This window comes from Octopus bimaculoides, chromosome 6 (genome assembly GCF_001194135.2).
Source record: "Octopus bimaculoides isolate UCB-OBI-ISO-001 chromosome 6, ASM119413v2, whole genome shotgun sequence".
Classification (NCBI taxonomy): domain Eukaryota; kingdom Metazoa; phylum Mollusca; class Cephalopoda; order Octopoda; family Octopodidae; genus Octopus; species Octopus bimaculoides.
In genome coordinates, this window is record NC_068986.1 from 68,926,921 (window position 1) to 68,927,842 (window position 922).

At 31.0% G+C, this 922-nt stretch overlaps 1 long non-coding RNA gene across 1 annotated transcript in view; it reads left to right on the forward strand.

Annotated features, from left to right (window-relative positions):
- Window positions 1-585, forward strand: part of LOC106868080 (uncharacterized) — a 3,827-nt gene extending 3,242 nt beyond the window's left edge. The window contains exon 2 of the long non-coding RNA XR_001409219.2: window positions 221-585. This is a non-coding gene — a long non-coding RNA (uncharacterized LOC106868080). The remainder of the gene's footprint in view (window positions 1-220) is intronic.
- The last annotated feature ends 337 nt before the right edge of the window (window positions 586-922 follow it).

Consider the following 922-nt stretch of genomic DNA (forward strand, 5'->3'; position numbering starts at 1 on the left):
TTATTATTATTATTATTATTATTATTATTATTATTCAGTAGTTTTATTTTTATAACGTACTTTCACTTCACTACCGAGCGCAGCTCTGTGCGCCTTGGGTATGTGCTGTGGTTTGCTGTGGTGCTCTTATGTTTACTGTATTGAAAGTGTTTTTATTATTATTATTATTATTATTATTATTATTATTATTATTATTATTATTATTATTATTATTATTCAGGTCACTGTTGGAATCGAACAAACTACTGCTCTGTTACAATATAAAGATAGAAGCTGAACACAATGTAGAATTAAACACAATATTGTTTACAGACGGATTAACAAAATTAAGTTGATTTTGCAATGAAGCACAAAACAATGTCAGTAAAAGATTTCAATAATGAACTTTTCTCTAAGTTGGAAATATCAAATCGACTGTTTACTATGAACTCTGCAGAGTTAATAGCCAAGTATATCGAGGTCAAACACCGCCACCACCTACATGTCTACTGTTGATTGAAAATGTTAATAGCGTAAAGCAGCAGCCGTTTTAACTGAAAGATACTATTACAAATATTTTACGAATAATAGTTGTTTTATCGTTCATATCTTTTGCTCTTTGTTGTTTATTGTGCATACTGCATCTCGAAATAGTGGAATTAGTATTATTTAGCAAGTTTTATCACTTACACCTGTTGACACAAACGTTGTTTTGTTACATTGTTTATTTATAGTGTGACGTATGGTTTTGCATGTAAGTTGTAGTCGAAGTAGTAGTTGTTTACTTGTCAGTTCTGCAAGCCGAGTTTATTCTGCAGGTCATGCTGCTCTAGGATTTGACACAAATAAGGAAAACAAAAGTTGAAAGCTGTCACTGTATTGAATGAGAGAGAGAGAGAGAGAGAGAGAGAGATGCTTTAAACAGAGATGAAAAAAATTGAAA